The sequence below is a fragment of the Helianthus annuus genome, chromosome 12 (assembly GCF_002127325.2).
Source record: "Helianthus annuus cultivar XRQ/B chromosome 12, HanXRQr2.0-SUNRISE, whole genome shotgun sequence".
In the NCBI taxonomy this organism is placed as follows: Eukaryota; Viridiplantae; Streptophyta; class Magnoliopsida; order Asterales; family Asteraceae; genus Helianthus; species Helianthus annuus.
The window spans coordinates 40634580-40648308 of record NC_035444.2 but is presented as its reverse complement, the minus strand read 5'-3'; positions in this window follow the sequence as shown (position 1 = coordinate 40648308).

The following is a 13729-nucleotide window of genomic DNA, read 5'->3' as shown; positions in this document are numbered from 1 at the left end:
ACCTGACAGATGCATTATGTAAAAACTGGTAATCCACCTAAGGAATCAACCTTGTGGGCATTATACCTGTGGCGTGTCAGATAACTTAAACCGACTCTTCTAATCGGTGCTAATGGACGGCAAATAAGTAAATCTGTATACAAGATTATATACAAATAATTGTCCCAGGTTATAAAGATATTTTGTGCCGAAGTGCATTCAAATCAATTTACAAACTCTTTTCAAAACGAGTCAGTTGAGTTGTATTTACCAGTGTAAACTGACGTATTTTCCAAAAAGGTTAAGTGCATGTGCTAGACGAAATAGGCTGGCTACTCCAGACATCATTACTCAAGTCTCGCAAGCTCTAGATGTCAAAGTCTGTTGAACTATTGTTTCTATTTTATTTTCGATCCGCCTGTGGGTCTTTTACTTTCCGTTGTAATACTGGATATTACTTATATTCAGATTGTAATATATTTATCTTCTGCTTCCGCTGTGCATTTATATATTGTGTGGTTTGACTATATTGTTGCCAACTACGTCACGGTAATCCCCCACCGGGCCCACCGGTGAGACACGTGGAAATCGGGGTGTGACAGGTTGGTATCAGAGCCAACACTGAGTGAATTAAACACTAGCCTTTGTGTTTAATCTCAGTTACACAATTGCACATTCTTGAGTCTAGACAAGAACACGGGACAAATTCCAATTCGTTTCATTACTTCCTTGTTATTTTTGTTCTGATTAGCCCTTGCATGGGCAAGTCATTTTCTTAAGAGGTCCCGTTTAGGGCAACCATATACTTGTTTAAAATTTTTAAAGGAACGATTATGTTTAAAATATCATTCCTATATTATAAGATCTACCATTATAATAAGATGGCAAAATCAAAAAAAAAAAAGGGACAAGACCTAGCTCATGTGTATTTTAAGGCAGGGCCAAGATGGTAGTTCCATAATTAGATTCAGATCCTCGTTAACATTCCAATTAAGGATTGTTCTACGTTAATTATTAAAAAGAATCTAGAGAGTAAAACCTAGCCTAAATGTCATTATAGACATGGCCAAGATGGTAGAACCTATCTAAGAGATTCAAATTTTTGTTAAATATCTAAAAGCATATTAACATGCTTGACAAAGTGTGATACAATAAAAAAATCACATAAGTTATTTTGTTTAAATGGGTTGTTTTGAATCCCCTTATTTATATAATCATCCCTTATGGATGAAGTGCCCACGGGCTACGACTAACGTCCCCCAAGACTAAAGACAGTGGTAGCTTACGACTCCCTGTCAAGAAAAGGTATTGAACTTTGATTCAAACCTTAATGCCTCGATTCCCCGAAATCATGGCTTATAAATTAAACTTGTCTACGTGACTAGGCCTTTTGTGCTATTATTAACTTATAATTTAGGATTATGACAAAGATCCTGAACAATTTTATCTTTAACAAATTAACTAAAATGTGTATTAAAAGCATGGTTAATAAATCGTTTAAGAACGATAGTACTGAAATGGCTTCTAAGTAAACCTTACCCTTATCTTCTTTTTGTAGCAACTAAGACTACATGGCTGACTCTGACGAGATAAACAGTCATCCTTTGGAAAACCGCGATGATAATGATAGGATTAATATAACCAAAGGAGAGCTTCGTTCACTGATTAACACAGCTGTATCTAAAGCTGTAGAAGAACAATTTAAGGAGTATAGTGAGACGCATAGTCGAGCCTCATCTGTACCCCACTCTAAATCTGTCCCTAAAACTCATTCAGAGCCTCATAACAAGCCGCCCTCTAAGAATGAAGGACCAAAGAAGGATGACGATCGTCATTCATCAAATGAACACAGTTTTCCATCCAAGAAGCAAGTGTTCGATAATGAACCACGTACCAAGTCTTGTACCTATAAGTACTTTGTTTCATGTAAACCCCGAGATTTCACTGGGGAAAAGGGAGCAGTAGATTGTATGACCTGGTTGGATGAAATGGACACGGTGGTGGACATCAGCGGTTGTGCTGAAAGGGATGTAGTAAAGTACGTATCCCAATCGTTCAAAGGAGAGGCACTGGCATGGTGGAGGTCTCTCATTCAAGCTGCTGGGAAGATCCCGCTCTACAACATGTCATGGGAGCAGTTTGTTACTCTCATTATGGAAAACTACTGCCCTCAACATGAAGTCGAAAGAATTGAATCTGATTTCTTATCATTGGTGATGACAAACTTAGATTGTCAAGCTTACCTCACCAGTTTCAATACCCTGTCCAGACTCGTTCCTTACCTAGTAACACCAGAGCCTAAGCGAATTGCTCGTTTCATTGGGGGTTTAGCCCCAGAAATCAAGGCCAGTGTTAAGGCTTCAAGACCTGCTACGTTTAGGTCAGCAGCTGATCTCTCTTTATCCCTTACTTTAGATGCGGTCGGGTTGAGATCGCTAAAGAAATCCGAAGAAAGTAAGAGGAAGCGTGAGGATGATAACTCACGAGGGTCAGAGAAGAAGCACAAGGGAAACACTGATTCTAAGAAGTTTGAGTCTGGAAGGAATAGTCAGCGAACAGAGGAGAAACCAAAGTGCACGAATTGCCAGAAACGCCACTTAGGAAAGTGCAGACTTGAATCCAATTCTAATTCAGGAGCACCTGCATGTGGGATATGCAAGTCTAAAGAGCACAAGTCGATAGAGTGCAAGAAGATAAAAGATGCCACATGCTACAACTGCAATGAGAAAGGGCATATCAAAACCAACTGCCCTAAGTATGCCAGGAAACCTGAGGAGGTCAAGAACACAATTGCTAGTCTTTCGATTGGATGCCAAAGAAGCGATTCTAGATGACAATGTGATTACAGGTACTTTCCTTGTAAATGATGTCTATGCAAGAGTACTTTTCGATTCAGGCGCTGATAAGTCTTTCGTAGATCATAAATTTTGCAAATTGCTGAATATACCTGTCAAAACCTTGAGTATAAACTATGAGGTAGAGTTAGCAGATGGCACCATAGAAACCAGGCCGGTTTTGACATAGTATTGGGTATGGACTGGTTATCTCATAACCAGGCCCAAATCGTCTGCAACAGAAAGCAAGTGGTGATAAAGATTCCGTCTGGTGAATCGCTTACCATTCGCGGAGATACCCAATATGGACTGCCTGAGCAAGTGACTATGCTCAAGGCTTCAAAATGTTTAAAGAAGGGTTGTGTCATCTACATGGCACAAGTGATTATTGATGAGCCTAAACCGAAGATAGAAGACATCCCTTTCATTTCTGAATACCCAGGAGTTTTTCCTGAAGATCTACCTGGTTTACCACCAGATAGGCAAGTGGAATTCAGGATTGATATCATCCCTGGAGCAGCTCCAGTTGCTCGAGCACCCTATAGGTTGGCGCCAACAGAGATGAGGGAATTGAAGACACAGCTGGATGAACTGCTAGCTAAAGGTTTCATTAAACCTAGTTCGTCTCCTTGGGGAGCGCCAGTCCTGTTTATCAAGAAGAATGACGGATCGATGCGTTTGTGCATCGATTATCGTGAGCTTAATAAGGTCACGATAAAGAATAGATATCCTTTACCCAGGATCGACGATTTGTTTGATCAATTACAAGGGGCAAGTTATTTCTCGAAGATTGACTTGAGGTCAGGCTACCATCAACTAAAGGTCAGAGATGAAGACGTACACAAAACAACATTTAGGACTCGTTATGGTTATTACGAGTTCCTAGTGATGCCTTTTGGGCTCACCAATGCTCCAGCCGCGTTCATGGATCTCATGAATCGCGTTTGCAAGCCATACTTAGACAAATTCGTCATCGTGTTTATCGACGACATTCTGATCTACTCGAAGAACCAAGCTGACCATGAGAAACACCTTCGTTGTATTCTCAAACTCCTACATCAGGAGAAGCTCTACGCCAAATTTTCCAAGTGCGAGTTTTGGCTTCGAGAAGTCCAATTCCTTGGACACGTAGTGAGTGAGCGTGGTATCCAAGTGGATCCCGCTAAGGTTGAAGCAATTATGAACTGGCAAGAACCAAAGACGCCAACAGAGATTCGTAGCTTCCTGGGATTGGCAGGATATTACAGGCGTTTCATTGAAAATTTTTCAAGGATTGCTGCGCCCCTAACTTCCTTGACCAAGAAGAAAGTAAAGTTCGTTTGGGGCCCTAAGCAGCAAGAGTCCTTTGATATTTTGAAACAGAAGTTGAGCAACGCTCCTGTGCTGACATTACCTGAAGGCACTGAAGAATTCGTAGTTTATTGCGATGTTTCACACACCGGCATGGGATGTGTGCTCATGCAGAAGGGCAAGGTTATTGCCTATACGCCACGACAGTTAAAGGTGCATGAGAAGAATTACACCACCCATGACTTAGAATTGGGTGCCATTGTATTCGCGCTAAAACTGTGGAGGCATTACCTATATGGAATCAAGTTTGTGATCTATTCTGATCACAAGAGCCTCCAGCATCTGTTTAATCAGAAGGAGTTAAACATGAGGCAACGCCGTTGGATGGAGACCTTGAATGATTATGATTGTGAAATCAAGAACCATCTCGGCAAAGTGAATGTAGTCGCCGATGCTTTGAGTCGAAAGGAAAGGATGAAACCCATCCGGATCAATGCCAAGCGCATGGAGATACAGAATAATTTGATTGAAAGGTTGTTAGCTGCATAGAAGGAAGCTGTGTTGGAAGCTAACTATCCTAATGAAAAGCTAGGAGTAACTGAGGAGCAGTTAACTCTTAGCAAGGACGGAATTTTACGATTAAATGGACGAATATGGGTTCCAATTTACGGAGGACTTCGAGATGTCATCCTCTAGGAAGCCCATAGTTCTAAATACTCCGTTCATCCTGGAGCTGATAAAATGTACCAGAATCTAAAGGCAAATTATTGGTGGATAGGCTTGAAAAAGTCTGTAGCCACTCATGTAGCTAAATGCTTGACATGTGCGCAAGTCAAAGCCGAGCATCAGAAACCGTCAGGTTTGCTACAACAGCCTGAACTTCCTACGTGGAAGTGGGAAATGGTAACTATGGATTTTATTACCAAGTTACCCAAGACGAGGAAAGGAAATGATACAATATGGGTTATAGTTGATAGACTGACTAAGTCAGCACATTTCTTACCCATCAAGGAGACTTATAACTCCGACATGTTAGCCCAGTTATACGTTGATAAGATTGTAGCCTTACATGGCATACCTGTGTCTATTATCTCTGACAGAGATACTAGATACACGTCACATTTTTGGAAAAGTTTCCAGCAATCTTTGGGCACACGTTTGAATTTTAGTACGGCTTACCATCCTCAGACAGACGGTCAGAGTGAGCGTACTATTCAGATGTTGGAAGACATGCTACGTGCATGTGCGATCGATTTGGATGGTAGTTGGGATAAGAACCTACCATTAATCGAATTCTCCTACAACAATAGCTACCATACCAGCATTAAGGTTGCGCCCTTCGAGGCATTATACGGTAGAAAGTGTAGATCGCCCGTTTGTTGGGCGGAAGTTGGAGATGTCCAATTATCAGGATGAGAGATAGTCTTCGAAACGACGGACAATCTTGTCCAGATTCGAGACCGTCTCAAGGCTGCCCGAGATAGCAGAAAAGTTACGCAGATCCAAAGCGTAAGGCTTTTCACTTCGAAGTAGGTGATAAAGTATTGCTTAAGGTATCACCCTGGAAGGGGGTGATGCGATTCGGTAAGAAAGGCAAATTGAGCCCGAGATATATTGGACCATTCGAAGTAATCGAACGTGTCGGATCGGTTGCTTACAAGTTAAACTTACCGGAGGAGCACAGTGGTATCCACAATGTGTTCCACATCTGTAACTTGAAGAAGTGCTTCACTGATGAATCACTGGTAATACCGCATACAGATGTGCACATAGATGAGAGCTTAAAATTTGTGGAAAAACCTTTGTCGATTGAAGATCGACAGGTAAAGAAGCTTCGAAGGAAGCATATACCTATTGTGAAGGTGAAATGGGATGCCCGTAGAGGTCCCGAGTATACGTGGGAAGTAGAATCCACGATGAAAGAAAAGTACCCTCATTTATTTCAATAAATCTCGAGGTCGAGATTTCTTTTAAGGGGGTGAGGATGTAACACCTCGAAATTTTTGCGTCCAATAAAGAGTTGACACGTGGTATTAAATACTAAATAAAGGACTAAAGTTGACAAACATTGAAAGTATGTAAATTCGAGGGTTAAAAAATGTCAACGAGGGATAAATATACTATATAGTAACCCTAAATGATGCTCGTACCTTCAAACGAATGAATCATGGATCGTACGGAACAAAATGTGGAAGAAAGTGAGAGATTACAAACTACAGGGGTTAAATGTGTCAACATGTTTAATTTATACCTCTGAGTGACCCTTTGACAAACCCGAGACTTTGTAACAGTAATTTACGCTCACTAGAATGTACGATATAAATTTCGCGAAGTTCCGTTTTCAAACGAGAAAGTTATGATCATTTTCGTATGCGAGGGGTTAAAAGCGTCAACAATAAAAGTTAAGGCTTTTCGGATAGTAATTAAACTAACCGGGGACTTAACGACGCGGGTAAAAGTCGTGAGGCCCTTATTCGTAAATAAACGACCCCCAAAACGCAAAGTTACCCCTTCGAAACCGAAAGACCAGGGCAATAATGGCAAAAGATTTGAAAATCTTGGAAATCAAGCCTCAGGCGGGCCGCGTTAAAGATCTGGGTGATCTTACGCGGGCCGCGAGCCATGTGCAGATTCGTTTACTGACAATAGGATCCAGGCGACCCGCGTAAAGGTAGCCTGATCCTTAACGCGGGCCGCGTCAGACCGCCAGATGCAGAATTCGGGGACAGGAGCACTGTTTGCTATCTTAACCGACTTATATGGCAATTATGGCAGCATGGGCGCCCCCTAAACGACCCCTAGCACCCAGGGACACATGTTGATGATCAAGGAACCCTTATAGACTTAGTTGTGATGATCTTGTGCTTCCATTTTCACTATAAAAGGCCATGAGTTGTGCACTTAGTAAACACACCTCAAACCTGCATTCTTGATCACTTCTGGAGCTCAAGAACACTCTTCTATCATCTCTGGTCGTGTACCAAGCTTCTGTAAGTATGCCTAACCCTTTGTGGTTTAGTTTTTACATAGTTTTAGCTTAAAAGTCAATCCGTCATAATTAACGATTGACTTGACGATAAATCACAAATGGTCCAGTGGTTCGGTCTCTGGAAAAATATTTTTGGCCGAAAAAGGTTCCTAAATGTCCGATCTACGGTTACAAACAGGTTTGAGATGAAAACTTTGAGTTTTCCGGCCGAAAAAACAGTTTTTCGGGAAAAAAGTAGTTTTCCGATGACCATAATAATTAGGGATTTTACTATAAAAAGGTTCCTAAGGGCATGCGGTGTGGCATGCGGCAAACCCACTTTACCGAAGTGGTAAAGTGTGGCAAACCAATGCCTACACCCATTTGCCGAAGAAGATGATGCCGATCGGTGAGGGTATACCGAATCGGTGAGGGGAGGAAGGAAAGAGAGAGGGAGTGTGTGGGTGGGGTCCATTCCATCTCTCAACCAATCACACGTTTTCCTTTTTTTTTTAAAGTTTACCACTTTATCAAATGTCTAAACCATTGCCAACACTTTTCACCAAAGTTTAAACACTTTTGCCTGATTGACATGGCGAGCTCTGATTGGTCGGTTTTTTAGTTTACCACTCCAAAGTGTTTAACCACTCCTTACACCCTAAAGGTCCGTAACAAGGTTACAAATAGGTTTGGGACGAAAAGGTTGAGTTTTCCGGCCAAAAAAGAGTTTTCTGGTGACCGAAGGCTAACGGCATTAGGATTCTGTTAGTCAGAGTCCATTGGAGACCAATATGTTAATAGATGAGACCACCAGTGGGAATTTTTGAAGTTGGGCCTGTTGTCGGTCAAACGGCAATAGTTAGAATTAATAAAATCTATTATTCCTTAAATAAACTAATAAAAGAACATCGATAATTTAATACTCAATAAATTAATAACCTCGATAAAATTAATTATTTGTCTGGTCCCAACTTGGAACCAGTACAAAATTGGACCCCAATCGATAAAATAATAAGATAATATTTTTTTTTAAATCCCAATGTAAATATATTGGTCCCAACGAAACTATAAAGTAATAATTACTAAAATATTCCAAACTTATAGGATTGTCTATTGAAAAATGAATCTATAATCACTTTTTTTGTGAACTTCAAATTTATTTTGAGTTCATCGTTAAATCTTCCCATTGCACTTAAGAGTTGAGACACTGTATTCTCGTATTGCAACAAAAATTTGTGAAGAGTTGTTGTCGCTTGCAATGCTTCTTTCCAAGTGACCGGTTCCAAAGGTACTCTTCATAACACTTTTCGTTGTTGATTGGTCATCGCTGATTTTTTAACACATTTTAGTTTAGAAGCCATAGTTGATATGATTTTAAATTTTATCATTAGACATTTTATAGTGTGATCAATCTACATCTATGTACGCTGAACCTGACAAGTTCATTAATGTGTAAATGTACATAGGAGTTTTGAAGGTCCTTGTTTCTGTTTTATTCGAATAGGTAAAATGAACGGACATGGAATTTTGAAGGTCGATGCATTAATTTGAGAGTTGCTCACGAATATAAGCCAACTCCTTAAATTAATAATTTATTAATTAATAAAATGTCTCGATCCCAACATTATTAATTTATAGAGGTTTTACTGTACAAACAAGAAACTACACCTGCAAAACGGGTGGGTCGAGTCGGGTGCTGGGTCAATACGGGTGTAACACCTCGAAATTTTTGCGTCCAATAAAGTGTTGACACGTGTCTTAGGTTTACACGTGGTATTAAATACTAAATAAAGGACTAAAGTTGACAAACATTGAAAGTATGTAAATTCAAGGGTTAAAAAATGTCAACGATGGATAAATATACTGTATAGTAACCCTAAATGATGCTCGTACCTTCAAACGAATGAATCATGGATCGTACGGAACAAAATGTGGAAGAAAGTGAGAGATTACAAACTACAGGGGTTAAATGTGTCAACATGTTTAATTTATACCTCTGAGTGACCCTTTGACAAACCCGAGACTTTGTAACAGTAATTTACGCTCACTAGAATGTACGATATAAATTTCGCGAAGTTCCGTTTTCAAACGAGAAAGTTATGATCATTTTCGTATGCGAGGGGTTAAAAGCGTCAACAATAAAAGTTAAGGCTTTTCGGATAGTAATTAAACTAACCGGGGACTTAACGACGCGGGTAAAAGTCGCGAGGCCCTTATTCGTAAATAAACGAGGCCCAAAACGCAAAGTTACCCCTTCGAAACCGAAAGGCCAGGGCAATAATGGCAAAAGATTTGAAAATCTTGGAAATCAAGCCTCAGGCGGGCCGCGTTAAAGATCTGGGTGATCTTACGCGGGCCACGAGCCATGTGCAGATTCGTTTACTGACAATAGGATCCAGGTGACCCGCGTAAAGGTAGCCTGATCCTTAACGCGGGCCGCGTCAGACCGCCAGATGCAGAATTCGGGGACAGGAGCACTGTTTGCTATCTTAACCGACTTATATGGCAATTATGGCAGCATGGGCGCCCCCTAAACGACCCCTAGCACTCAGGGACACATGTTGATGATCAAGTAACCCTTATAGACTTAGTTGTGATGATCTTGTGCTTCCATTTTCACTATAAAAGGCCATGAGTTGTGCACTTAGTAAACACACCTCAAACCTGCATTCTTGATCATTTCTGGAGCTCAAGAACACTCTTCTATCATCTCTGGTCGTGTACCAAGCTTCTGTAAGTATGCCTAACCCTTTGTGGTTTAGTTTTTACATAGTTTTAGCTTAAAAGTCAATCCGTCGTAATTAACGATTGACTTGACGATAAATCACAAATGGTCCAGTGGTTTGTCGAATCAAAGGTAGTTATATGTTGGTAATCATGTGGGTTTTAAACCCCTAAAAGGGCACCCTCTGATTCCCACTCTAACTAGTCCGAATGTCGAGTCAAACTTGCATATAAAAAGTCAACAGAATGCTATTTTGCAATTTTATGCATAATCAGTAATGTAGATGGCGTGTAACCTGTTTTAACACTCATATAACATGATAATAAGTATATTAATTAGTCTAAGCTTGTTTGATCCGACCATTTACTGTTTTGACCCGGTTCGGAGCCGAAAGTCGCAAAACTTTGACTTTTGCTTTGACTTCAGTTCTGACCCGTTATGGTATGATTTAGATATGCCTTAGGACTCTCTTAGGACCAGGTTACATGATGGTATAACCCTCTGTGACCGGTTCGTTGTTTGTCCGAGTCTTTAGCACATTTCCGTAAATGCATAAAAGTTGACCGTAACGCCCTTTTCACTTTAAAACGAGAATTTTGGACATGTGAAAGGACAATAACCTTAGTTACTAATTTCTAAGCATGTCCCTAAAATTTCACGTCAATCCGAGGTCTAGAATAGGAGTTATGCTAAATAGCGCAATTACGGAAACTTTAGTAATTAAATGGCGCAATTAGAATAACGCCTATCTAAACCCAAATTTTGACACCAAACCTTTTACACACTGATGTAAAATAATATTTTGGGATTTTTAAAGATTTTTAATTATTTTTAACCTGCTCATAACCTGCGGTTATGGCATCGGTTCGGTAAATACCGAATATACCCTTTTCGAGCATAACTTGAGTTCTACATGGTATTTTGACCCGATTCCAGTTGCTATTGATTTTAAATAATAAATAGAGTATTTTAGACTTTATAAACTGTTCAGAAAACTCAGATTTCCTGTAGAACTCAGAAACCTCTTTTATAATCTTTAAAATGACCGAAATACCCCTACGGGGCATATTGTGGACTTAAACTCGTAACGGGCATTATGGAAGGTATCCTACTGATACCACAACCTCTTTAAAACATATTGACTTAGGAAACCTGTGTAGGACTCTTACGGTTAACCGTTATGCCTTTTGCGCGCACGGTTCGGTTTATGTAACTAGTTTACATAAACTAGCCGAAACGGGTCAAACCTTATTGTTTTGACCTCAAAATCCAGAGTGTGGTTATATTACCCATATAAAACAAGTCTTCAAACTTGTTGGGTCCAAACCACATTCCATTCCCGGTTTTCGCCTTTCACGCGATTAAACCGTAATTATCCTTTGAAACTGACCGGTCTAAGCTAAGGCTAAATTAAAGACCCGTTAGGATTCTAATAGGTTATTATAAACCTTCGTTCCAGATTAGGAGCCCAGTAAAAGTACTTGCATTTGCTGTATTTGATTGATACTTTGCTCAGGTAAATACTCTTAACTTATTTTCCCTATACGGGCTTGGGATACGGTATTATAAAAGTACCGCTTGGTCGGGTATGTAGTCATTTAAATCGGATTGTGATTGATGTATTTACATAACCCGCTTTGTTCTGTATTATTTGATGTATGGCCCTTGGGGGTTACATGACCATGTCCCGGATATCCTTGGCATCATTTTACGAAATGGCCACGACCTAAGCACGGGGTGTAGGCGTACACCTGACAGATGCATTATGTAAAAACTGGTAATCCACCTAAGGAATCAACCTTGTGGGCATTATACCTGTGGCGTGTCAGATAACTTAAATACATGGTTACATAGTAACTATTATTATATAAATAATCATGATATGATAAAGTTATCTAAACAATACATAAAAAGTACAATTTTAAAGAAATTTTATAATTAATTATACATGTAAACAAATTAATAAATGACGAGTTCGAGTTTTAGAAATAAAGTTTGAATCGAACCATAGGTTATGTAAGCTAGACGAACCAAGCTTTAGTGTAATAGCGTAGACGAACTCGAGCTCGGTCAGCTCTACTTGTTTACACTGTATACAATTCCAGAAACACTATGTTAAACTTATCATCCATTACACTCCGTACAATTCTAGAAACACTACCCATAAGGTTATAGGGTATGGTTGGAGCTCCTTTGGGTTTTATCATGCCAACTAGGATCCACGTCATCGCCATTTCAGCATGAGGGCTTTATCATGCCTCCCTTTAATTTGGAGGGTGTGGATGGAGCTCCGTCTCATGATTAACTAATTATTTATTTATTTAAATATTTATTTTTTTAAATTAAATGGCAATTTTAATAACTACAAAATTAAAAAAAAAACATAATTTCATTAAAAAAAACACTACAAAGTCATAAAAAAAAACATAACATACTAGAAAAAAAAGACAACATACTTAAAAAAAACTACATATATTTGGCCCGAATTTATGCCTTACGAGCCTCCAAAATGACTCGATCCTCCTCTGGTAGATGTGACCCATCCCTTGCGAGAAAGTCCATGTCTCTTTACAAAAGCATACAAAATATTATTTACAAAAGCAAAAAAAATATTATTTACAAAAGCATAAAAAATATTTATCAACAATCTTGTCCTCCTATACGTCGAGCCATGCTTTTGCCAACTCGAACTCTTCCTTAGGCGACCAAAATTCTACCTTCTTAGGGGTATGTTTTTCGGTCTCACCCTTCTTTTTATGACTTCTTTTTTTTTTTATAGAAGAGGATTCGACTTGGGTTTCAGGATAGCGGTCCTCTTGTTCGTTGTTTTGCATATTTTGCCAAAACGGATTGGTCGGGTCCCATGGGTTGTTGGGGTTGTTGGGAAACGTTGTCGAGACTTTTAAAAAATATGAAGAGAATTGTATAAAAAGTGAGGGAGAAAGTGAGTGGAATGAGGTGAAAAAGTTAAAGAATAGTGGATATTTATAGTGTTAATTTATAAATAAATGGAAAGTAATTTTTTTTTAAATTATGACCGTTTTCAACGGTCAAATCTTTATATTCTCCTCGGTCCAAGCGAATGAAGCCCGTTACCATCGTCGCGAGCCTTCAATGGCGCCCCGACATAGCACCGGGGGTGTGGTCCGATAGCGCCGTGGGGCGCTATAGAAGCCCAGCTCGCTTGGGTGGCGCCCCCACACCCTCCAGCCTAAGCATTTACTAAACAACCTAATATTCATCATACAAAGAAGCCGCAATATTAAGGCTGGTGGGTGTGGTTTAAAGCCCATAGGGGCTTTATCACGTCACGTAAGCATCACGTAGATTTTGAGTGGAAAATGGCGCCCCCTTTAACAATGATGGTGTGGGATAAAGCCCCACTAGCGCCCCCTTTGACCAAACACCTCTCGACAAAGCTCAATTCTCCCTCGTTAACGTGCTGGCGAACAACCCAAAGGGTGATCAGTGTGATCAATCATGAGAGTGTTAATTATTAATTGGTTGTAAGCAGGGGCGGATCTACGTAGTTACAAGGTGTAGCCCGGGATACCCCTCAACTTTCTTGGCGAAGTGTAATTTTTTTGTTACAATCTTCATTTTATATTCCGGGGTACCCCTAAGCAAATGTTAGGATACCCCTGAATCTAGATGAAGATAAGAAATGGAATTTTATGGTTGACGGAAACAAAATTTCCCAGTGGAAAGTTGCAGCGGTAGACACAACTTGTGAAAGAAGAAGATGAAAGTTCTTAAAGAAGAGGATGAAAGTTATATTTATTAATATAATATATAAAATAAGCATTGAGATAATGAATGGGGTTATTAATGAAAAGGAGTCTATCAGTCAAGTCAGAATTTTCAATTATTCAAATTTCAATTAAGATTTTTTTTAAAGGTAAATTTCTGTTAATATCAATAGTTATTCAAACT